This window comes from Pteronotus mesoamericanus, unplaced genomic scaffold (genome assembly GCF_021234165.1).
Source record: "Pteronotus mesoamericanus isolate MK-2021 breed Mesoamerican mustached bat unplaced genomic scaffold, CSHL_Meso_final contig_94, whole genome shotgun sequence".
NCBI classification, from domain to species: Eukaryota; Metazoa; Chordata; class Mammalia; order Chiroptera; family Mormoopidae; genus Pteronotus; species Pteronotus mesoamericanus.
This window is the reverse complement of record NW_026555285.1, coordinates 25,887,632-25,915,128: the sequence shown is the minus strand read 5'-3', so window position 1 is coordinate 25,915,128 and position 27,497 is coordinate 25,887,632.

Below are 27,497 nucleotides of genomic sequence, written 5' to 3'. Positions count from 1 at the left end.
TGCCCTCAAGATTTATCCCTGTTGTCACAGGTAGCAGAATTTCCTTCTTTTTGATGGATAACTAATATTCCATTATGCACACAGACACATATTCACAGTTTTTTATTTGTTTTGTTTTGTTTTGTTTTGGTCTATTCATCCATTAAAAGGGAACTTAGGTTGTTTCTAGGTCTTGGCTAGTATGCATAATAAATACTTCAGCAAAATGGAGGTGCAGATAGCTCTTTGTTCCTGCCTTTACAGCCTTATGATATGTAGCCAGAAGTAGGATTCTGGCTGGGTCATATGAATATCAATTAAGATTAACAGAGTAAAAGATAAAAACCACATGATGAGTTAGTAGATGCAGAAAAAGCAGTTGAACCCTAGCAGGCGTGGTTCAGTGGATTGAGCACTGATCTATGAACCAAATGGTCGCCAGTTTGATTTCCAGTGTAGGGTGATTGCCTGGGTTGCAGGCCAGGTTCCCAGCAGGGGGACCAGTGAGATGTAACCACACATTGATGTTTCCTTCCCTCTCTTCTTCCCTCCCTTACCCTCTCTAAAAATAAATAAATAAAACCTTTAATAAAAAAGAAAAAGCAATTGACAAAATTTAATATCTTTTTATGATAAAAAAAAACTGTCAATAAGCCCTGGCGAGGTAGCTCAGCTGGTCAGAGCATCAATCTGATACAACAATGTTGCCAGTTCAATTCCATATCAGTGCACATACAAGAATCAACCAATAACTAGATAAATAAGTGGAACAACATGTTACTGTTTTGCTCTCTCTCTCTCTTTCTCTCTAGCCCCCCTTCCTCTCTTTCTAAAAGTCAATAAATAATAAAATACCCTTAGAAACTGGGTTTAGAGGGAATATTCCTCTAATATATTCCCTACATTTTAAACGTATGTAGGACAAGCCCACAGCTAACATCATACTCAATGGTAGAAAGCTGAAAGCTTTCCCTCTGTGATCTGGAGCAAGACAATGTAACCACTCTTCAATACTTTATTCAATATATTAATGGAAGTCCTAGACAGAGCAATTAGTCAAAATATATATATATATATATATATATATATATATATATATATATGGCACAGATTTAAAAGGAACAGGTAAAACTGTCTCTATTTTGCAGATGATGTTCTATTATGGATCAAGGGTGAGAGGTGGGGGTGGGTGGGGCGGGGGAAAGTGGCGGTGGGAAAATGGAGACAGCTGTACTTGAGCAACAATAAAAATTAAAAAAAAGAAAAGAAAATGCTAAAGACTCTACCAAACATTTTAAAATCTTTTCTTTTTTAATCTTCAGTTGAAGATATGTTTGTTGATTTTTTTAGAGAGAGAGGAAAAGTGAGAGAGAGAGAGAGAGAGAGACAGAGACAGAGAGAAACACTGATGTGAGAAAGAGGCGTTAATTAGTTCCCTTTTTGTGTGCGCCCCAACCGGAATTGACCCTGCAACCTAGGTATATGACCTGCCCTAGGTATATGACCTGCCCTAGGTATATGACCTGCAGCCTTTCGGTGTACAGGATCAGACTGCAAGTGAGCTACGTGACCAGGGCTCAGCCAAACATTTGAAGGACTAATACATAAATTTAGTACTACTTCAGGATAGAAAATCAACGTATAAAAATCATTTGTGTTCCTACACATTAACACTAAAATGTCTCAGAAAGAAATTAAGAAAACAATCCAACTCATAATAGTATCAAAAAGATAAAATACTTAGAAATAAATTAATCAAGCAGTTCAAAGATCTGTACCTAAAAACTACAAGACTGATGAATGAAAAAATTTATTTGTGAAGACACAAATAAATGAAAAAAAGATGTCCCATGTTCATGAATTACAAGAATTAAAATTATTAAAATAATCATACTATCCAGAAACCTGTAAATTCAGTGTAATCTCTATCAATTCCAAAGGCATTTTTCGTAAAAGTGGAAAAAATAATCCTAAAATTTGTTTGGAGCCACCAAAGACCCTAAACAGTTAAGACCATCTTAACGAAGAACCCTCTGAATTCTTACTTAAAAGCTTTCATTTAGATGTAAGCATGCCATTGCATTAACAGAATTAAGGCAGGACTTTTAAGCTCAACAAGAAAAATTCTTTATATGGAATTGATTTCTAATCACTACCTTTCTTTAACTCGATCACCATCAAATATTTGAACAACGACTATGTGCAAGACACTGCACTGAGTGGAAAAGGCCACCCGGTACTCATTTCCTCTGCATCAGCAGCAGCTCACCAGGAGAGACAGACTCTGTGTGGGAGAACAGCCACTCTGAAATAGTGAAGGCTGGTCTGTATGGCACAGTTTTCATTGTTTTACTTTCAAATATTCTGAATAACCTTAAATGAATCATATGTCACTGCACAAATCTTTAAATCTAGGATTTATTAGAGGTAATTCACCTTTATTTATTTATGTGTTTTCAATCTGAAAATACTTGAGCCATCACTGTTGTTTAATATCAACATTATTTCTTAATATACGGTTTTTGGACTCTGAAAAATTATTTAATTAATATAATGAAGTTTCAAGAAAAATTAGGATATTTTAATTTGTTTGTGACTGAGCCACAAATAAATGGATTTTATACATCTCTCTCATGCTCTTCCTCTCACTCTTTCATTCATTTCTGTTACATTCTATCCTTCTCACAGAACATTAGGGAATATCTGTGGCTCAGCCCACTTTTATAATAAATTATTTTGATTTACCAGATACTATTTTAAAAGTTCTTACATTTTAGTTATTCCAAAGATAATTAATATTAGAAATAATCAAGTATGACCTCTCAATCTTGTGCTTTCATCAATTTCCCCATTAGGTTCTATGGTGATATTTCAAAATATTAAAAATCTACTCCCGTTGCAAGAGACAGGATACAAGCTCCTAAGGCCTGTCAGAATCTTTTTTCCTAAATATCTAACCACCAGGCTATTGTGCTTATCCTGACTATCTCTCAGAAAATGTCTCTGCCTGTCAAATGCAGAAACATTACTGACACTTCTAAGACCAAAAATTTGTATAGTGAAAATAAATATTTGTATAGTTTATTGAAAAATGTGTTAGTAAGAATATTTAAAAAATTGGAGATTCGAGTCCTACTGTTTTACCACATAACTGTTAAAATTGTGTAAAACACACAGTAATAATAAATATTCACAAAGAGATAATACACACAGTTCTATTTAGATAGTAATACAAGTGGTGTAATTAAGTATTCACAAATTTTCTTTCACTTGTGTCACCCTCCCACAAAGCAATTTATTCTCACAAAATAAAATCAAGGTTAAAAAACCCACAGTGACTATGAGTTGACCACACTGCTCTTCTCTCTTTAGCTACCACAATATTTTAATCAGAAACATGGTTGACCCAACTATTCTGGCGCGCAGATTGATTTTGGAATACTAGGATGCACCCCTTCACCCCCATCCATAGTAAGGGATGCACTTTTGTTCCTTTCTTCCCTCTGGAACTCAAAAAGTCCTTCAAGTTGATGTGTTCATCAGCTAGTTGATTTCAGAAGAGTGTTTTCCGGAATTTTATTCTGAATTATCTGCTTTAAGAGAAATGTTATTGCAGTTGATCACTCAATCCAATTATAAGAGCTCTTTAACCCATAATCTTTAATATCAAATAAAGAGCCTAGCTAGTACCTAATAATTCATAGCTAAAAACAGGATATTAAAATAAGCTTGGCAAAAATTATAGCTATACCCAGGATATGTTTTCATATGTCTTAAAACTTTCTTTAAATCTAGATGGAAATAAGTGAGGCAAGTCCCAGCACATTGTACTATTAATAATTCAATAGAACTGATTGTGCATGTAGTGACATATAGAGCAATAAAAATCTGGCAATTCATATTAATTGATATCCTCTAACAAGCTGCTTCAGGGCACATTTAGTAGTTTGTACCACTTTCCAGCCAGACCACTTACTTGAGGGCATTGAGATTTAATAATAAAAGTTTGAATATGTTTTTCCTTTGATCTCAAATAAAATCAATGAAGATTCCTTCTCAAGAAGAAAAGGCACTATTAATCTATTTAATACACAGGTACATGGCTGTAATTATAGAAGTTGAATTTTAGATTAAATCAGGAGCAGAGTTTTTAAAGAGATTGTTTCTTAAAATCAAAATTTCTTTTTTTGAAAGTGTTCCACATGCTTCATGAATTTCAATGACAAATAGGACTCCTTACTGTCAGATTACCCTAATCATCCCTACTCCATTTTTAAGACAATTGGCATATACAAAATTAATTTAAGATGAAAAGGCAAAGCTTCTTCCCAAAGAGCTAAAATGAAGAGTTCTTAAACTTAAAGCATTGAGTGTATCACAGTAACATGAGATCGCTATCAGAAGGAAAAATGCATTTTCACTAAAACATGTAAACTCTACACCTAGTTTTTTTAATATTAAAATTATAAAATTGTTTTGCTTCCCCAAGTGCCTGTATGTCAGTCACCAGCTTCACTCAATTTGACATTTCTGTTTTAAAAATGTCCCACTCTGAAATCATACACAGTTACCAATGTGATCCAATAGGCCTGAAGGGGTGGGTTGCAGAAGACATCTTATATAACTCCCAGGAAACCTGACCCAGCACAGTCTGAGAATGTCAGTGGCAGATGGCTCGTGGAGTTTGCCTGAGCTATTGTTCCCGCAGGCTTTAAGACAGGTGTCTGGTCGTAAGTATTGAACAACAAGAACACCCACACTGCATATGTAGCACCACAATTAAGGTTTAGGCTTAGAAAATAATTCTCAAACAGAATTCTGATCAGTTTATGCTGGAGATCACCATAAGTATTTGCTACTTTTTAATGAAAGAAACAAAGATTACAAGTTCTGAATTTCCTGACTCTTGAAAATATCAATATTTTCATCATTGAAGAGTGAACGTGTCTTTTGTAGCTGTCCTGACTTTTTGTAGAAAGCATAAATTGATGTCTCGGTAATGGATCTAGAGAATAGTTGGAAAAAACTGAATTTCGAAGTAATAGCAAAGGCCTTAATAATTACCTTTTGTCATTCACAAATTATTTGTCTTGGGGCCATTTACTTAACCTGTATATTTTTCTTGGCTTTTTAATTTATAAATTAGATAGATAGTATGTCTCTGAGAGATGTTGTTAGAATTAAAGGAAGTATGTGGAAACATTTAGAAAAATACTTGTCACATAGTTAACCACTAAATGTTAGTTGGATTAACTTCAAAGGTATTATTATTGTTTTATATTTCCAAAAATTTTGAAGTGCTTATTTAGTGTTAAGATAAAAAGTTTTACTCATTTTCTATTCCACACAAGATTTAAGGCCCTTATTATATCATAAGTGTGTAACATTCATAAAAATATTATGAAAGTTGTATACGTGGAATTTAGAGGGGGGAAAATTAAGATAGATAAGAATGTCACATAGATATTTGCACCCCATGACTCAGCACAACACTGGAGTAGCACCAAGGCAAAGAGAACAATATTTTCACCAGAATAAGAAAGTTTATAAAAAATCAAATAAAATTATGTTTAAAGCAAACACTAGTTTTTTTAATGCTGATTTTTCATAAAGACCACAGAGTAAATAGTAAAAATTTCTTGAAAACATTTCTACAACAAACACAGTAAATGAATTTATGTATCTCTTCCTTTGGTTTCTTTAAAGCAAGCAGATATTATAATAAAGGCAACTCTTTGAGGATCTACATATTATAATATTTTATTGTCTATGTTTTACAAATCACTGCTTATAGACACTGTCTCATGACAAGTATTATTTCAGTGTCTTATGATAACAATGGTGAATACGAAAGATATTTTCATTTGTTTCCTGTTTAAACTTTTTGTGGAGTGAGATGAAAGCTTAAACACAGAGTAAAAAAGAGGTAATTACAAATTGAATTTCGATTAAACTGGGAGCACATCAGTGATATGGACCAAATTTGAAGAGAGCCATAGATAAAGTAAAACTGGATTGTCTGTGGGGAAGGTGTTGGTGGCTTCTTTCACTAGGATGGTTAAAAAACTTGTTACAATTAGGTGGAATTTAATGTAAGACTGGAGTGATTAGTAGAAGCAATAATGGTAAGTACAGAGGGAGGGGCTTTCAGGGAGGAAAAATGGAAAGTTCAAAGACTAAAAGACAGGTATGAGATTGTGTCCAAGGGACAAGTGAGGCCAGTGGGAGTAGGTACAGCAGATGAAAGCAGAAGGGCAATTTGAGGTGAGTTGGAGAAGTCAACAGGAATTCGGCCATCCACAGCCTTTTAAGCCAGTTAACATATTTAAATTCTACTCTAATTTGCAATAAGGACTCATTGGAGGGCACTAAGAAGAATAGTGGCAGGTAACAAGTTTAGTCTGATAAAATGTTTTAAAATAAAAATATAAAACAAGAAAACTGCACTGGCTATTTATTGCATATGTTATTTCTTTCAACTTCATCTTGGTTAAACAGAGGAGAATGTATAATCTTAAATTTATAATATGGTAAATATTTGAAGAATAGGGATATTCCTTGGTAATGAAAATGTATTTTCAATTCACAAATTGCACGTTGTTGCAAGATACAAGTTGCAAATCATACAGTCTATTACCCTCTGTCATGGTACACTAACAGCGTACCATTGCATCCAGAGAAAGAGAGTGTTTGGAAATAAATATGTTGCATATATTTAGAAGGAGAATAATATTAGTAGGTCTAAAATATTCTAGGCAGTGTCTTTGTATAGGGAATTCCCAAGTGATATCACACATTCTTCCAGCAAGCAATGAAGAATCTACGAAATCCCTGCTTTTATTGATAATATAAGATAACCCTTGAACTCTTATAGAGCTTACCAAATTGTTTTCTAAATTGGGCTATCCGTATTTTTACATATTTGCTTTTGGAATATGGTTAATATCTATAATATTAATAAAGGGGCTAATAAAATTGTTTTGAAAATATATTTAGAAACTCATTCTTTTTAATGTACTGGCAAAATGACGTAACTATTTATGAATATATGTACAATCAGAATATCATCAAAGAAACATCCCTCTTCTTAGGCAATTACCAGATGTCTATTTATGTGAATATTCTTATGGTATTCTAACAATGTTGCCCAAAAATTCTTTGAACAAAATTCATATTTAAAACTTATCTTTAATTACTACAACATTTGGTGATACAGTATAATGGAATATATTTTAACTACAGCTTTGTGGTACATCAACAGTACTTTGGCAGGATACATTTTTAACCACATATAAGAATGAATCCTGCTAAAGCTTCATTAGCTGAAATTATTGACCAAGAATAAATAAATATACATGTTAATATATATTTATATATAGTGTGTGTGTGTATATATATGTTTACACACACATACAACTACTAGGTTGTGATCATTTGAAACTTTACACAGTTTATATAGATAGATATGTCCTGATGAACAAGAAACATTGGTCTATGATATCTCTATGATTTTTCATTGTTGAGATTTTAGTTGTAAATCTATTTAAGTATAAAGAGATATGTCCTAATGAGGATTTTGACATGTATATATGTGTGTGTGTGATTTAAATCTCTAAATATTATCTTTCCCCTGCCTAAATACCCCTCTGATCTTACCTTAATTTGTTCTTCTGCTCTCTTCATACAATTCAGCAATATGGGCCTTTATCTATTATTTGTCGTTATTCTTGTTTTTTGTTTTAAAAAACGAAGTTGTGCCTTTGTAACTGTCCCTAGCTTAACTGTTACATGTTCATAAAGCCTTTCACTAACTACAACACTCCCTCAGCCCTGTTATTCTCCATTACAACCCCACCCCGACCTTATTTTTATTATAAAATGTCACTCAATTATTTTATTCATGTGTTGGTTTTCTCGTTTATCTTCTGTCTCCCTCTTTATTCTCCACTTGCAAATATAAGCACATGAGACCACAGACAAAACTATTTTTCAGGTTCTGGAACAGTGTTTGGGTCTTGGTAGTATTCAGTATATATTGCTCAATAAAAGGTATTGTAAATAGAAAAAGAGTTCCAATAACCCAAGTTCATCTGTCTTCAAATTGTCTTCTCTTAGGTAAAAAAAAAAAAAAAAAAAAAAAGGCCCTGAGTGTCCTTACTAAGATATATTTAGATCATGTACTAATGAGTCCTTATTGCTTTACTACAGAATAAAAATTGCTTAACCTATTAACCCAGGAAGGAAACTAACCAATGTCCAAGGCTGTAACAAATCCCATTGTAGCCATTTTAAGCATTGAGTCTGCTCAAATACTAGATTAGAGGTCATGGCCTGTTCACTGTTGGATAGATGTAATTATACTATTTCATTATTTATCAATGTCTCATCCTATTGACAGATCATGTTTTAGGAAATATTAAAGAGACATAAGATGAATAGGGCTTTATCAATAATGATTTGCTGACCTAAAATAATCTAAATGATATTTAATGTAACCATAGTATAAGAATACATATCTACACATTATAGATTCATCTTTACTATTATAATCAACTTCATTCACAAACCAAACTCCAACTAAATTCAGAGGAAGTCATCTGCATGTGAATCAGTCACATTAGAGGAGACTCTATAGCTTATTAATTATGCACTTGGACTTTGGAATCCAGAGCTGGGTTTGAATCCTAGTTTTGTTACTTACTAGTCTGGGACCTTGGACAAATTATTTCATTTCCCTCAGACACACTTTTCTCATCTATGAATTGGCTTTATTGTGATTTTTGCTTAGAGTTTATAGAAAGGGTTACCAAAGATTATGCATGTACAGTGCCTGATATATTGCTTAGTACATAATGTGTTCAATAAACAGTAACTTTTTGCCATCCTTATTCTAAGAGAAATTTTGACAATTTTAAAACTTCACTGAGATAATTACAACTGATGATTAAAAAAAGGAAACAGAAATTATAATAACTAAAAATATTAAAATTTAGAAATACTTTAAAAATAATGGCCCCAGAAGAATAGAATTTTCTGTCTAAATTAATGTGCTAGGTAATAAACTTTGCTTAATTTTACATTAATGTGTATATTGTCAAAAACCAAGACCTTGCTATTAAAAGAAAATCGTATACCAAAACAAAAAAATTTTCTCCAAATCGCATGCCACAAAGTAATGCCTTCTCAAGTTGAATACTTCTGTATCAATGTGGATTGATTTAACAGTACATCATAGGACAGTCATTTCCAACACAACTTTTTGATATAGCATCATTAAAAAAGAAATATTACATTTAAGAATTTAAAATGTATTTTAAAAATTATATTCAGTACAATGTCTAAAACTTTGTTATTTGTTATTCTGCTGTCAAAAGAAAAATGACATATAGCCATCAGTTTTCGCTCTTTAAAGTTAACTCAATCTAAATCTATTCTATTTTCCTTTCTAGCATCTCTTTTTTTAATAATAAACTATACTTTTAAATTTTATTTATTTATTTATTTATTTATTTATTTATAGAGAGAGGCAAAGGGAGGAGAAAGAGAGAGAAACATCAGTGTATGGTTGCCTCTTGCATACCCCCTACTGAGGTCCTAGCCCGCAACCTAGGCATGTGCTCTGACTGGGAATCAAACTGGCAACCCTTTGGTTTGCAGGCTGGCACTCAATCCACAGAGCCGCATCAGCCAGGGCAAGCATCCCCTTAATATGAAAAATACATGGCACAAAAAACATTAAACATCCAAAACTTAAAAAATAAATTTAATTTTTGTCTCCGTACATATGTACTTAATACAGCCAATGGATGTTAATACCACTAATAAATTATAATCCAATCAACTCAGTGTTTTCTCTTCAACTCTGTTTATGTTTACTTTATAATTGATCAGCTGTTCTGTAAAGATATGTGAAAAGGTTGTTAGAAATATTGTAGCTCAGTTCTTTGGAAATAGTTTAACCTTCAGTTTGAACCCATTATATTAGAATGACCAGGTGAGCACCTAAAAATATTACTTTGTTGAAATGTTTGATGAATTGTAACAAGTTTGACCATGCATTTTCAATATCAAGACACTTCACAGTGAGTTTTACAATTACCCTAATTGACAAAGTCCTTGAAAGCAAACACAGTGACAAATGCTTTATTTGCTCTATAACTGTAAGTGTAGATTTGGCAGTAGCTTATTCTACATCCTTTTGACTCACAAAGAGAAAAATCTAGCCTTTTTTTAGCTCAGTTTATTAATTTTAGATCAAGTAAGCCTTCAGGGTTTTCATCTCCATACAACTAGAATAAGCATTAAACAATTGGCTGCACTGTTGACTTCATTAAGACTGAGAACAACATGATCTAGATCTAGGAACAACTTTTAAACTGTGGCTGCAAACACTTTGTCACTTTTATACTGATCATCTTAGCAGAAAAATAAAATATAGCTGTCTAGGCAGAAATCTTCTTACAAAGTGCATAGACCTTGTGTACCCAGTGACAACATAGATGATAAATATGGAACAGACCCAGGAGAAAAATTTCCTAGCTTCCCTGCATCCATGTATGCATTATGCCAGCATATAAAAAGGCCATGTGCTCTGGAAAATGAAATCTAAATGATCCATTCTTCATCATTTACTCCATCTTTCATAGGTAATATGAAAATTATTCTACCAAGAAAATGTGAAGTTCTGAATGTACATTTAAAAATTCAATTTGACTGGCACTTATTAAGACTAGACTATGTGAAAAGAAGTATGTTTGTCATTAAGGGTTATACAGATAAAGACTATGTGGCTTTTAAATGTGTATTAAAATTATCAAACTATTAATAAGAAGAAATGTTATATTTGTAATTATATTTTTAGTTAATCAGAAAAGATATAACCTCAGCCTTAATTTTGGGTTAAAATTCTTGAAATTTGAAGACCAATAAACTTGTCACTATGTAAACCTTTTACCATAAAAAATTACATATATAATATAATATGTATTGTATAGCATATATAATGCTATATATAATACATATGCTCTATATTATATAGGCTATACCTACATATATATTTACATATATATATACACCTACATATATAGCATGCATACACACACACACACACACACACACACATATACATATATAGCATTTGATCAATTTTATTGAAGGATACACAAGAAACAGTATTTAGAAATAGCAATGTTAATAATTTATGTTTTAATTCATATGTTTGAAACAATACTGTAAAAGTCAATATTACAATCCTTTCATGATAAATTCACCCCATTATCAATTTTTATTTCTAAGTAGCCATTTTTATTTGGAAAATGCTTCTTTTCTGATGTCCTTATCTGGTCTAAATAAAATATGGCATTGGGACTTCAAAGATAGCCATAAATACAAATAATATATAACATTTGGAACATGATAAAGTTAACTTTTATAGCATCTACTATTTTGCTATGGCAAAAATATATAGCCTAGATATGCATTTTGTATATGGTATGACATTTTATTAAGGAGTATTTATGCAATGTTTTCACCTTTTAGCTACATCATATTTTCTCAGCTTGGCTTTCTCAAATTTGTTATGAATTTGGGAATCCTTAAAATTTCCAATACATTATAATTTCTGAATCTGAAAGATTTTTATCAAAAATTAGTTTGGCCCTGCCTGGGGAACTCAGGTCGTTAGAGTGTCATCCCTATAGGCCAAGGTTGTGTTTTTGACCTATGGTCAGGGCACATACAGGAAGCAATAAGTAAATGTATAAATAAGTAGAACAATAAACTGATGTTTGTCTGCTGTCTTTCTCTCTCTCTCAAACTAAACAAATTAAATAATTGTTTGTCAGAAGTTGTAAATAATTTAGAAAAAATCAATGCCTTGGAACATTTTATTCTACAAGTTTAAATTAAGAGGAATTAGTACACGAGAGGAAACTCTGACTTAACTAGTAGACATAAATCTTAGTGTTATCATTAGTCTTTTGTTATCATTAGTGACCTTAGGCAAACTATTTAATCTTTGACATACTAAGGTATTAAGTTTTAATTTGAATGTTCTCTAGGAACATATTTGAAGTTGTCTATAGAAATTCTGAAATAATTACTGTTTGTGAAAAGGAAATAAATTAGGGAAGACGCAATCTGCTCAAATCTTGCTCTAAGAAAACAATTCATTAAAGTGTCCCACAGATGAAATAAGTCAAACAGAAAAAGTCAAGAAACATATGATTTCACTAATATGTGGAATATAAAACTGAAAGCAACAGATGAATGAACAAGGGGAAAAAAAACTCATAGATACAAACAGTAGTATGGTAGTTACCAGAGAGAAAGGGGATTGTAAAGGGTAAAGGGGGTCAAGTATATGGTGATGGAAGAGATTTGACTTTGGGTGATGAGAACACAACACAATAGACAGACAATGTATCATAGAATTGTACACTTGAAATCTACCTTGTTTTATTAACTAATGCCAACCCAATAAATTTAATTAAACAAAGGGAGTTCCACAGAATCCCAGAGGTTTCCAAGACATTTTCAGGGATACCTATGGTCAAAATTAATCTTATAATATGCTTATCATTTGTCATCTACACTGAATTATATTTTCACTCATGGTGTGAAAACAATTGTGTTTAAAACTGACAGTGCCTTAGCATGAATTAAGTTAGCAGTCCAAATCTACTCAGTTATCATTGTATCTTCATCAGCATATCATCATCTCATCTCATCATCATCATCAAAAATAAAGGAAATTTTGTTAAATGCTTTAATGAAACAGCAAAGAATATTTGTTTTTAAAAATCTCAGCTTTTGAGTATGAGTCTATTTAATATTCTGTGTCAAGAAATAGAGCGCAAGTAAAGCTTTTTTTGCATACCCAACTTCAAATGACTTTCTGAAGCAAGAAGTATCAGGACGATTGTTTAAATTTATGTTGAACTAGCTATTTTCTTCATGAAAAGTCATTTTTTTACATTAAAAAATTGATAAGCAATGGCTATTTAAACATAGACATTTGGCATATTTCTTAAAAATTAATGTCACTTCAAGGAAAATAAGAGACTATTTTTTGCCAGTGATAAAATTCAAACTTTCAAGTAAATATTAGAATTTTGGAACAAAATTCTCATGTGAGCTTGACGTCTTCCTTACACTAATAATTTTTTTCTTGAGATCTGTGGTGATTCTAACAAACGTAATTAAGAAAATTATACAATGAAATGTGTCAATATTAATAAGTATGTATAGCTCTTTGAACCCATATTTTATGCAAAATTACATATTTTGAAACCATGCAATATATTTCAAAATCATGTATAAGTAAAAGATGCATTCAAAAGGCAAGATAAAATATTGCATTAATGGAAAAGAATACAAAAAGTCTTTAATGTAATTTCAAATTACACATTACAATTCATATTTAAGGAACTACTACCAGTCTGTTTAGTGGAATGTCAAAGAATAATATCTTAATCCAAAATTAACTAAAAGGAATTTAAATTTTCATTTTATTTTCAAAAAGATATTTGCATAAGACAGATTTAATTTATATAAATTACAACACATATTACAGTAAACTTAATGCAGGATCAAACATGAAAATCCAGTTGCCTTCTAATAAGTCAAATATTAAAGAAATTTACAAAAAAAATTCCACTCTTCAATATTTTTCTCTTTGGAAAGTGGTTATATTATCATAAGATGTTATTTTTGTTAACATCAAATACAGTTGTTAATGTTTTTAGTAAATGAACTAAAATATTTTTAAATTTTTCAGTTTTAATTTCTAATTCTATTAATAGATAAATGCAAATAAATATATGTTGTCTGGGGTCCTTCCTCAATGATTTTTGAGAGTGTAAAAAGTCCTGGAACAAAAATGTTTAAGATACACTGCTTCTAAGGGGCAAATTTTTCTCTTTTAGCTAGCTTGCTTGCTTTCTTATGTGGCCAATATGTGGTTCCAGTAATACTAGATAATATCTTTAGCAGGAAGACTAGTCTACACAAACTAGATAGAGAAATAGACAAGGATGGCCGTAGCGTGTTTACAATACTATGGTCTGTGTAGAAAGCTACAGAGATCCCCAGATTTTGGATATTAGGTTTCATTTTGGAGAAGTGAGCACATAGATTAATATGTAATGAATGTGATCTGCAAAATAATATCGTCTTATTTTTCACCTTATAAGATCACCGTATAAGGGTCATCCAGCAAAAAAAAAAACCCCAGAAAATTCTGAATTTTTTAATCAAGGCATGTTTTTTATGTAAAATGTTTGTAGCTTAACCTATGTCATTAACACATCCTCAAGAAAGAAGAAATACCTTAAAAAAATGTGGTAGTCTTAAGTCCTTGAGTTGCCATTGTTTGTTTAGAACATATTACTACTGCTACTAGCTAACATATGGATGCTTACTCAGTCGTAGGTGTTTCTGTTAAGTATTTTTCACATATTATGTCAACCAATTCTTTCTCCAACACTCTAGCATAGGAACCATAATTTCTCATATTTTACGAAGATGAAATTGAAGCATAAATATCTAGATTAAGTAGCTTCCCCTGGATTATGCAACAAATGAAGTCAGAATTTATTTTTATTTGTTTGACTCCAGAGACAATGCTCTTATTCCTCCACACAAAAGAGGTATATTTTGTCTTAGACAAGGAGATGTCATCAGACTTTACCGTGCCCAATTAAAACTTGCCTCCACAATAAATTTCTTTGCTTAGATTCCAAACCCTCTGATAATCAAATACCTGATTCTTTTAAAAAATTGCATATCATAATTCATTTTGTAAAACAACTACCTTAATGCAGTAGTGGACAAGACCTGGCCTTCCGTGATCGCAGCTGATGTTCTTCGGTGGCAGGATGACTTTCCTGGCTCCCCCCATTCCCTGGTCACAGAGCCTCTGGTCTGCCACCCAGTGCCTGTGTGTTGTAAAGCGAGATATTTAAAACTTCAATTTTGTACTTCTTTAATGTTTTTATGAGAAATACAATGGTATCTGACAAAAATATGAAATAATCTTGATATCTCATATGAAGAACCTGGAACACAGAAATGTCATATGATCTTCAGATTGTTAAAGACCATACTCTCCTCCATTCTGATTTGCCACTATTAGCTGCTCTGAGACTGGTTCTTAGTCTACTGCACACAGGTTGGAGAAGCTGATATCAGATGAGTTCCTATCAAGCTCCGCTATCTATATCCTAAGCTAAGAAAAATAAATTCCTTTTGGTTATATATAAATAGATATTGGTAGAAATTCCTATATAAGCTTGAATTTTGAAGAATGTTCAGGAAATACATTCTGAGTATTCTATGTAGATTAAGGAGAAGAAAACTTTTTAACTTGTATATGGATTTCCTCTCACCCAATGATTTTCCTAGCAATTATTAACTATTTATGTATGGAGCTATATACAGACTCCCGTGTGCTTTCTACATTCTCATTGTTCCAAAACTCATTCTTAAAATAGTCCTTGATGGCGTTATGAATGTCACTGATATGCTTGCTTTCCTGCCAAAAGCACTCTCATGCCCCTTTCACCTTATCATAATGACATATATTACAGCTTGTCTTAATAGAGTAGAATTTCACAGAATACAGTAATCTATGAAGCAAAGGCTTGAAGGCATAAAAACTGTAGTTTGAATTTGTTTCTACTGCAACAAATTATATAATTTTTATGACATCCATCTTTAAAAATAAAAGTAGAAAATGAGAAAATTGATCATAAGACAATAAGCACAGTGTCTGGCAAATAGCAAGGCTCAATACATGTTAAACATAATAATGATATTACTCTTATTGAGAAACATTTCTTACTCATCCATTAGTATTTTATGCATATTAATGTACATCTTCTGGAAGTCAAAGTAAATTTTAGGATCTTACTTTTGGAAGATGACTCCAACCTCTAAGATGCAGGTTACCATGCTGAAATGGAATGGGGAAATTAATGTTTCTTTGTTTTAGTTTTTATTGTGGTGCTCAGAGAAAAATATCCTTATACCCCAAATTAATAGGTAGTTATCTTAATATATTGATGTTTTAGACTTTTTCTAGTATCCATTCTACTTACAAATATACTTTTAGGAAACTTGGAAATCCTCTATTCATCTTTTCATCAATTAAGAGCAATCATGTAGGAAAAAATAGGATATTATTCTATAGAATACAGAAATAAGTGAAATTACTAGTGGACTTAGGTTTCAAAAGTAAAACATATTATTAATATCAAATATATTAAAGACTTCACATTTTAACTGGAAATTTTCCCTTAATTTAATGTAATATAGGTTATAAAAACATAAAATTAGTATAATCACAATCATTCATATATATATCCCAAAAGAATTATCTCTGGGAGAGAATATAACTCTCAATGGAAATCAGGAAGTTTGTACAAAGATAAAATCTGTTAAGCTGTACAGAATATAAAAATACATACTGATTTGGGAGATGATAAATTGGGAGTGGTAAAATATATCAGTAGCATTTACATACATACAGTGTGTAATACTGTGTAGGGCAGAATTTTAATTAACACATCATGAACTAATAGAAATTACAATTTATGTTGGTATCAATATTGACTGAGGAGTATGCTATTTGTTTTGATTTATTTTTCTCATGTTTTTACCTATGGGTTTCCCTGCTGTGACTTTGAATTAAACTAATTTATTTGTGTTCATATTTTTACACAAGCGTTTTAACATTTTTAAACACTCTAGGACAGTGTGAGATGTGTAAAAATAGTATTATAAGCTCGATTAATTAACTCCTTTTAACATCCTCATGGGTCTTACAGGTTTCTATCACTTCTATCCTGAATATTTAGATTTATACTAGCAGGAAGGATTTTATTTCTTCAAAGATATACAGATCTGGAGGTTACTCTGTTATTTTTCTGTTGCCACATTTTACACACCCCAGATTGTCTTCATAAATAGGTTGTGAGCTTTTCTAAGGCATCAACCACAGTATATAGTTTTTTTAAGGCCTGGGATATGCTGGCAAGCTTTATGCTAAGTACTGAGTAAACATAGATAAAAGACAAAAATCACTTCCCTTAGAAATTCATTGATAATCTAGTGGGTAGTAAAAAAAAAATCAACATGCGATTAAAATGTAACATGATCAATGCTCTGATGAAAATGCAGTACAGCAATTTGAAGGAAATAGGGAATCCGCTACATTAAGTATATTTTAATTTTTTTCTTCTCCATGGTTAAAAAAAGTTTTCAAGTGTGGAAAATACTGAAAAAAGAGCTTTTTCATTCTCAAAGTTTCTGATAAGGACCGGAGGCAGAAATAGGGAAATCTGTTCCATGGAATTATGCGTTAGGATGGTAGGAAGTAAATTTGAAACTGGGAGGATAATGTCATTAACAAAGTCAAAATTTGGCATTGACTTACTAAGAGCTGAGATTTCCAGGGAAGATCCAGAAAACTACTAGGGACAAAAAATCAAGTAAATTAAAAGGATGATAGAGTAGCTCTCTTTGGCATAGTAATTTAGGGGCAGACAAACTAGTTCCATGGTTTTGTCCAGTGCAATTCTATTGAACCTTTACTGTACTTTCTATACACATGTAGCAGAATAAGACCCTTGGGAAGGGGTGATGCAGATGGAGGGGGGTTATTAAAATGAATAATAATTGTTCCCTGATTTGTAGTATGGGAACAAGACAAATGAACTGACAAGTGCCATATAAGTCATAATACATACTGTAAAATGAGTATGTGCAAGCTATAGAAGTTAAAACAAAAAACTACTTTTGTCTAGATGATTAGTGAAGGATTATTGGATAGAATGTTATTGAAGGTATAAATTGTGACACAGGTAGGTATTAGTAGCCTGGAATGTTTGCAACAAAATTATCTGTGTAAATATGATGGAATTAACTGATAAGTAAAAAAATGATATTTTAGAGCGTGGGGACTTAAGACGTTTTCCAGTTTAAGCTCCTTGATTGTGACAGATGAGGAAATAGATCTAAAGAAACCAAGTGACTGACTTAAGAAAACCTAGTTAATAAATTGGAGTCATAAGACCATTACTTAGAGTCCCAATTGCCAATCTTGAGCTTTTTCTGTTATTTTCTTTCTTTACTTGACTCTGCTGATGAATTCACAAATATGCAATTTTTCATGAACAGCCATTCAATATTATGTACCTCTAAGGTGTTTTCATAGGTTATGAAAACTCATAACTTACAACTGATAAAATAAAATATTCATAAAATATTAAGACTGCAGACTCAATGTTTAAAAATATACTGTACTCTAGAGTCATATAACACAGTCTTAACGATTTTGAACTACACTACACGGTGACCACTATTAGCTCCAATTTATAAAGAGGATTTGATTCTTCCCAAGGCAATGAGAGTAAATCCCCACACAATTTCTTAGTCTATTTTGTTTCAAGCAATTTAAAGTTGAGGATTAGTAAATGAAATATAACATTCTTTGGTGGCATTGTGAGATGTAAATTGAATTGAAAGAAATAGACTTAATTTGCCAGGGAACACATGTCATTAAGAGTCTGAGAGTTTTGTTTCACCATAGAAAAAATATGTAGAGAAAATAAGCACTCAGGACAGATAATTTAATCATCATGACATTTTTTTATCGTCTTAAACCCTCTTGGATATAAGAGTTTTTAGTTGATTTGCTTGTGTTTCTAGACAGATTGCCAATACCATTTAAGGGTGTTGATCACAATGATGCAGGTAAACAATAAAAAGTAGGGGGTTAACTTTTAATTTGTTGTTTTAATGTATGAATGCTTTTAATTAGACTGACACATCTTAATCTCAAAAAGGCAAAATAATCCTTGAGGACCCCAGGATTTAAATAAATTTATCTAAATTATTTAAATAACTGCAAAGACACAGAAACAATTTGGAAATAAAAGGCTATTTTTAAATAATAATGATATAGTCACTTGAAGTTATTTTAAATACTATGTATGGATTTGCCAGCACATGAAAAATGCATTGTGTGACCGAGTATTGTACGTACTATTTTAATTATTAGAGACTAATGAGAAAATAAATAAAGTGGATGTACTACCTCAATGATGATTTCAATTTTGCTGTTTTTTTTTTTTGGGAGTGGGCCTTGGGAAAAGTGTAGAATGATAATGAATTATTATCTTGGCATGTGTTTGTATAGTAATGGTGAACTTTTAGGAACCTTTGCTAATAGTGACTAATGTCATACTCATACTGAAAGAAAACTTTTTAAAAAAGATTTTATTTATTTACCTTCTGAGAGAGGGTAAGGGCAGGAGAAAGAGGGAGAGAACCTGGCCAGCAACCCAGGCATGTGCCCTGACTGGGAACTGAACTGGCAACTCTTTGGTTTGCAGGCTGGCACTCAGTCCACTGAGTCACATCAGCCAGGGCTGAAAAAATATTTTTTTAATCAAATAATATTTTGCTTCACATGAAATTGATGGCAATATTTACATTTTGTTACTTTGTATTCGATTTACTTGGATTTCTGCATTTCTAAAAGAGTCTGAATAAGTAGTTTACAAGTACTTTTAAATTTGCTACATGTTAAAATAACATTATAATGAATATAATGAATGGAAAATCTCTATGCAAATATTTTATCAAGTTTTTGTAATTTTCACATTTGATAAATGTTTATCTTAAATATATATTAATATTGTTAATTGTAGTAAATTTCAGATTCTACTATAATTACATTTGGTGTATAAATGATGCGTCAATTAGATATTATTTATCATAATAAACAATACTTATTTATTATTTATAAAATATTTCTTGGGAAAAATGTGGCACAATAGCAACTTATTTTTTAACTCCTATTAAGATGAATTTTATGAATTATTAATTATTTTAACATTATTTGTATTTAACTATTGCTATAGTTGATTATACCAATTGGTCTTGTAACTATTCTGTATTAAGGCTTACTTGGTTAAATAAACTTTCTTTTTTTTTTTTAGTATACATTTAGATTAGGTTGCTAGTGTTTTTTCTGATATTATTTGCCTGAATGCTCATATTTGAGATGAATTTACAATATTACTATGTTAAATTATTAATTATAATATTACAGACAATATTATATTATCAGGCCTTCCTATGTGGCAAAGATCAGCACTTTGAAAGTATGAGAGAATTTGTATGATGCTATTTTTGGATGCTGTTATTTTACAGACTTAGGTTAACAATGCTGTATTTATTGCATGCATACAATTTGAGTACTCTATTTCTTTTTCTTTTCATTTTTATTTTTTATATTTTTTAATTTATTTACTTTTTAAATACATTTGTCTCTGCCTCCCCCCCACCTCTTTCCCTTGCCCCCTCCCACCTTCCCTCCCTCAGCTCTTCCCCTTTGGTTTTGTCCATGAGTCCTTGCTATATGTCCCTTGACTTTCCCCTTCCCTTCCCTTTCCCTGCCCCCCCCCTTCCCTCTTGTCTCTGTTGATTTCTTTTCCTTTCAGTGTTGCTGGTCATATTTTCCTTGCTTCTTTGCATTGTCTATTTCTTTTTAATTAGGTAATTGCTCAAAATTTTTAAATCGAATTTTAAAAAAAAATCACAGTCACTAAGTTTTAAAAAAGAATATGTTAGTATATCTGCTTTATTCATTTGTTATTTTTCATTTCTTGGTGGAACTTGACTAGTTAAACATTTTTGTTGTATTGATTATTTTATTTATTAGTCTGTACCTTTTTAAGGAAGATTTTTGTTCAATTATTATTCATTCTTTATATACTTTTATTAAGACTGTTTTATTTGATTCTTTGCATCGAATTCCTCAATTAACGACATCAAATCTTTTGTTTAAAATTTATGCTATTGATATGTTTCAAACATGAGGAGAAAATCCATAGATTTATAAGTATTTATTTTCATTTTCTATATCATTGAAAGTTGGTTTGGAACAATGTACTATCTTACTTTTCATTTGGAGTGATTATTTTATAATATATGTATTTTTACTTCTCTTACTATTATCTCAATTTACTTGTGTTATTTACAGCAAATATAGGCTGAATAATTTCAATTTGGGAAATTTATTGAAGTTTTCTTTAAGACTATCATATGTAATTTTTTAAAAACAATTTTATTGCTTAGGAAAAAGACAAAAAAAAACCCTCAAAACATATCATTTGCTTATAACACAGATTGGAAGAGCTCTAGCTACTAAATACATGTCTATGACTTTCTTTTAAAACTCACCTGTAGTCCCGGCTGGCGTGGTTCAGGTAGTTGGAACGTTGCTCCATACACCAAAATGTTGCTGGTGTGATTCCTAATCAGGGCACATACCTGGGCTGCAGCTTCCGTCCCTGGTTAGGGTGCATACAAGAGGGCAGCTGGTCGAAGTTTCTTTCTCTCTCAAAGCAATGAAAATAAAATAAAAATCATATATATTCTTGTTTTTGCCTACTTTTTCCTCCAAACCTGAGAGTTGTTAATGCTTCATTATTCCTTGAATCTATTTATTGGGTGCTAGGGTAGTTATTGTACTACATTATCAGGCACTGATGTTTGGAATAAGTGATCATCATAAAATGAATTGAAAAATTAAAACCTTTTATTAATTTTGTAATATGATATAAAACATAAGTATTTAGTGAGTTTTACATTTTTATTATAAATGTCACCTTCGAAACATATAAAAGTTTTATGTTCCACTTTGAATTCTAGGATATATGATTGTTTTATTTTAAATTTTCTAATAAACAATGCAATGAACAATAAAAACACAAGAAAAAAATATTATTTATTTCCTTATGTTTTCCCTTTTTTAGGATAGTGGTTTACTGAAATTCATAAAGAGGGTGGCATATCTTAACTTTAAGCAAAAATACAAAAGAAAAAAAAAGAGAAAGAAAGTCGAAAAGAGAAGACTGGAAAGAGATCTGAGCCTGTCCTAATAGCCTCGCCATGATTGTGTGTGAACAAGCAACTTGGCTCTATGATTACTAAAAGCTAGCATGGAAAGAAAATCCTTTCAGGTACCCTAAAATTGTGTCTACGAGATAAGCAAACCAATAAACAATAAACACTCTACTTGCTTAGGAAGATTAAAGCTGTCCCTTGTGCTTTCCACCAGAGGGAAATTAATCTCAAGATGCCCTAATTGGAGCGGGGGTGAAGGGGGGTGCGGAGAAAAGATACTGTGTAATTGAATGAGAACTATTCTCATCACCTTTACAGTGAATCTTACAAGAATGTTTTTTAGAGCAGACTTCAACATAAACCGATGATTTCAAATCAAAGTGCAAATCAGTAAAAGTAGTTTTATGAGAATCCAATATAATCTAATCAAATGTGAGTTTGAGGTTTCCAGAAGAGTGTCCTGGTCAGAAAAGCTGCCTGAGATATGTAAACATTTCCCAGCCGGTCTTAGTCTATAAAACTGAGAGAACTTGATTTCCCAGGAGTCAGTCGGAATCTAGGCCTCCAAAATCACCTTCCGTAGATGTTTCCTTCAGGTAATGTTGTTACAGAATCTCTCCGAGCCAAAGGTAGGCTCTTCCAGAAGAGGCTAAATTATTCTTGACCAAAGCGAGATTGGCACCAGTGAGCTGGATTATCTGATCTATGGGAAGTTTACTTGATGAGACGTCAGAGGAGGGAGAGTAGGGATGATACCGGAACCAGAGAGTTTAGGTTTCAAATGGCTCCTTGCTTGCCTCTGATGGAGACATTTAAAATATTGCGACTGCCACAATGTTTTTCTTCCTCTCTAAAATTAATTTATTCATAAAACTTTGTCAGACTGTTTAAGTGTATAAGCTCCTCCTTAATGAACTCCTACCATGGAATCCCACAGGTAGTTTTGCAGAAGGGAGAACTGTCAGAATGATGAGTAGTGATTCCCAAATCTTGTAGGAATACATGTGGTCAGCTGTTTGGGCTTCAGAGCTACGTGACATGAGGTCAGATATCAGGCAGGGGATTTTTGCAAAGCCCAGAGTGAGGGTTAGAGTCTGGCACAGGGGTTTTGTGGTTTACTGGTATTACTTTACATTGCGTATTTAAAACTTCTTATTTGATAATCCTTCAAGTACTAAAAAGGTATTAAGTTTTTTACTTTATCAGCCTAAAATTTTTGTCATAAGCTTGTTTTGACTTCTATCATACGTTCATAATTTTTCTGTAATTTTCTACATTCTGTAAATCTTTAAAATTCATAGATTGAAGTGTTATACACTAGAATTTATAAACTCTGATTCATACTATAAACTACTTTCATTATGAACATAACCTCATATGCTTCTCTTACTTTCCCAAAGTTGTATTATTTAGCAAAAACATTTTAGACTAATATGCACACAGAAATTAGTTCCTGAAAATGAAGCAATGGCCTGAACTACACTGTAAATAATTTAGAGTTTTGATTGAGATACAAATTGTTCTCTCATTTAAAACTTTATGAAAATGATTTAATAGTGTTTAGTTTGCTTTCTCAATTACTATTAATATTCTTCAAAGATTTTATTTATTTATTTTTAGAGGGACAAGGAGGAAGAAGGGAGAGAAACATCAATGTGTGGTTGCCTCTTGTGCACCGTCTACTGGGGAACCCAACCTGCAACCCAGGCAGGTGCCCTAGACTAATAATCGAACTGGTGACCCTTTGGTTTATTTACCAGACTGGCATTCTATCCACTGAGCCACACAAGCCAGGGCTGCTTCTCAGGAATCTTAACCTAAGTTAGTGTCAGGAGAGGTACAAGAAGACAGGGTTCTGGAGCTAAGTCAAGCCTTGATCAGGGGCAATGAGAGCCACGTCACTGGTTACAGGTGTGTTGTGTTCATAGTCCCTGCTACGTGGAATCAGTACAGCTATTCAAATCTTCCCTGAACTGAGCTGGTAATGGTACCAGGAAAGGTAGTGGCAGCAACATATCAGGTGTTTGAGTTGCATTTGGGATATTTGAAACCTTAGTTAAAAGGAGAATAGAATTAAATAAGTATTGCATTAAATAGTGCAGTAGATGTTGCAGTAAATGCTTTGAAGACAGACGGCTGGAGTGTGAAAGACAGGAAACTTTTAGTTTTCAAGACAGACTTGAAAACTAAAAGGCTTCTCTTGTTCTCTGCAAGAAAATGGTGGAAAGATCTGAAGACTGGGCCTAGGACTCAATCATAGGAGTAAGGAGAATACACAGACACCTGAATTCTCAGCCCTGGCAAATGTACAAGGCCAAGGCCAGGGACCTGATTGAGGAGTAGGAGAGTAAGACATGGGATGGGAACATCTTGGTTGATTTACATGAAAATCTTAAATTTTCAGGTTTTTCTGAGAATCAAATTTCTCTGCAGGTAAGACCTAACCTCACTGTTAAAAGCCAGGACTCCCTCTTTTTGGAAGATGGGGCAAAGTCCTCTTCTTTGCAAGATAAGAAATTATTCTTAATATTTAAACCAATGAATATAGGGTTAAATCAAACATAACCTGACCACCATACTGCTAGATTTCTTAAGAAGGGAATAAAATTGTATCCCCAAAAGGCCAAAATACACTGGATGGAACCAGAAAAATTCATATGGGACTCAGCTATGAGGGTGCAGAATCAAGAGAAATGTGGAAAGTAAAGTTGGTTAAGGGAGAGTTTATCAATATGAAACTTGTCCTAGCAAGGTACACTTAGAGATGGTGTTAACATGCTTTCAGGATGGCTTTTACAAGCATGAAGATGTAGAGGCACAGAATTCATAAAGTAAATATACCAGAACTGCTATGGAAGATGATGGAAGAAGGAATCAAAAGGCTCAGAGAACTGACTATGCTAGAAGGGCAATACTAATAAGGTTGGAAAACTCACCATATTACTATGTCCTGTGAAAGAACCTGGGAATATTGCATTTACAAAATCAACAAGAGATTCTTTGTGAGGAGAGGTAACAACATCACTAAGAAAATCAGCGGTAGCCTGATTCTCTGTAGCTTAGGGCTGATAGTAGTAAGGGGATTGCCTTGATATAGGAATTGCAAATAATAGGGGCTTATTCAAACCACCTCTGTGTCATTCAGAGAAGGTTCTATTTTTCTTTGAGCCTTTCCTTGTTTTCTGGTACATATTTTTCAGGCTCATCTTATACTTTCTTTGCCCTAACCCGGGAATCAGGGATCTCTCTCAGAGTCTTGTTTCCTTTTCATGTGCCAAATTGAATTAAAAAAACAATGTCTGGATGCTAGGTGTGCTCAGTTTTGTGGATATCACTGTTTCCAGGACTTCTTAATGGACAGAACAAAATGTATACATTAAGACACATGTATATGTGTAAGTACATACATTCATGTCTACATTCATTTCTGTATGGACTTATACACTATGAGCTCACACCAATTTCTCTAATTCTAATGCAGCTCACAGAGTTTGTTGTTGTTGTTGTTGTTGTTTTTCCTTTTTATGTATGTCATTCCCTTCTCCAATAATAAAATGCCTGGCTCGCATTATTCTTAATGCAGTTACTTATTCAATCAATCCAGCTCTGTTTATTCAATCTCCCCTTGCTGCCTTTGCCGCTTCCCCCATGTTCCTGAGAAGGACCTTTTCCATCCCACGTAGGCTCCCAGAACCCACAACAGTCCACTACCTGGATGTCACCTCACTTTGTACTATGATGCCCTCCCTTGTGAATGACTTCATTCTGCCCCCAAACCCAAGCTGGGCCATCCTTCACAGACTTTTGTCCTCACATTCCTGAGACACTAACTTTCTGAGCTGAGCTGACTTCCAATGAGCTATTTTCACTTCTTTGTGTGCCAACACCTTAGGGCAATTTTTCCACTTACCTTTAACTCTTTACGCCAGACCAACCTAAAAAGGCACCTCCTCCACTGCCCTGGATTTCCACACTCCAGGTTGGATGACCTTGCTTGAATACCAATACCCCATGACAGGCTACTCTTTCACCTGGACATCTTCCTTATACTACTAGGACACTGATCTTCCTTCCTGCACTGATGTATTTTTCATCCTCCCAGAGATCTGGTAACCTGCCCTTGGCCATACTTCCTCTGACCCTAAATAGACAGTCTGACTCTACTGAAGCTTTCCCAACCTGTACAGGGCTATTCTCCTGTGTGGATCCTCTGCTTGCCAGACTTTGGCTTTGACATCCTGAGCTGCTGGGCTGCCTTATAAGCTTGTGTACCATCCAGCATGTGCGCCAGAACTCTGCTCTCACCAACCAACTCCCTGCTGAGCAGCCCCCTCATCGGGGTTGGGTTTCAGTGCCTTACTTTAGACCACTGACTTCCCCTTTCCTTGCATGTACACAGTGCACACACACACACTCATACAGATGCCATTTCCTGCGCCACCAAATGGTTCAGGACAGCTTTGTTCAAAAAGGAAGGAGAGGGGATGAAGAGGAAAAATGGAAAAGAAAGAAAATTAGAACTAGAAGCGATCCTATATTGCATTCTAGAAGCAATATTGTTCTTGCTTATACATTTTACATTTTTTTTTTAGTTTATTGTGTGACTTAAAGATCAGGTTTCAGATCTTTATAAAATGTGTTTGTCTTACTGTTTTTCCACCTCTTATTAAAAAATCCATACTTTCCTCTCTGCTTTGAAAGAGATCTTCTGTTCTAAGGGAAACTATCTTTCCATAGAGCCATTAGTCTATTTCTATGCTCTCTATTTTATTTCATCTGTCTATTTCTCATCGGTAATCTAGTTATATTATAATTTTTCATATTTAGTAGAGAAACCCTCCCCAATTTGTTCTTTTCATTAAATATGATGGCTACTCATGGTCCTTTGCATTTCTATATACATTTTATAATTAGTTGCTAGTAACATCCTCTAATATCTGCCTACATAACATATTTTCAGATGTGGAATTCTATCAAATTTTTTCTAAAATTGCCATTCTATTTTTATTTTTAAAGATATTTCTCTGATGTTAGAAATCTAAGCTGACAGTCATTCTTTCTTATTGTTTTTATATATCATTGTCTTTATATTTGTTTTGGTTGAGAAGTATATTAGTCAAAATAGGCTATGTTATGTCTCAATGATAATCTCTTTCTTGAACACTTAAAATAGTTTCTCACTCAAAATACACACATCATTTGGTATCATATCATTTTTAATCAAGAATCCAAGCTGAATCTCCCGACTCTTGATTGTCCTTGACAGCTGTCAAAAGGAAGAAAATGTGGTGTGTGTGTGTGTGTGTGTGTGTGTGTCTGTGTGCGCGTACACATTGTTTCTTATCAGGATGGCTCATCTGTATTGCCAAGCTCGCCAATACCAGGAGCAGAGAGTTCATTTTGTATAACATTATCTAGGGAAAGACATTTCAATGCATTCCTTGATAATGCACTGCAGTGCAGAAGAGTTTATGTTTCCTGAAAAAAGATTTTGAAAAGTGCAATATTAATATATAGTTCTATGTGTTATCTAAACTCCCGTTTTTCAGTAGTTTCTTAATTTGCCCGTAAACTCCATATAAGGTATCATTTTTCATATACTT